Genomic DNA, 301 nt, shown 5'->3' with positions numbered 1-301 from the left:
TTCATGATTTCGCTATAACCAAGAGGTTCGTAATTTTTCACGAGACACAATTAATCTTTTCACTAGCAAAAGTGTTGACAGGGAGAGGTGCCCCTTTGGTTTATGATCCAAACAAAAGAACAAAAATTGGGGTCATTCCACGGTATGCTAAATGTGAGTCGAAGATGAAGTGGTTTAAGGTTCCAGGATTTAATGCAGCTCATATCATAAATGCTTGGGAAAATGGTACGGAAGAGATTGTGTTCGTGGCATCAAATGTCAAGTCTGTAGAAGATTTTTTATTTAATAGGAAATTGGATAT

The sequence above is a fragment of the Theobroma umbraticum genome, unplaced genomic scaffold (assembly GCF_002168275.2).
Source record: "Theobroma umbraticum cultivar Fairchild unplaced genomic scaffold, ASM216827v3 scaffold_67.0, whole genome shotgun sequence".
Classification (NCBI taxonomy): Eukaryota; Viridiplantae; Streptophyta; class Magnoliopsida; order Malvales; family Malvaceae; genus Theobroma; species Theobroma umbraticum.
The sequence above is the reverse complement of the archived record's forward strand: the minus strand, read 5'-3'. Positions refer to the sequence as shown.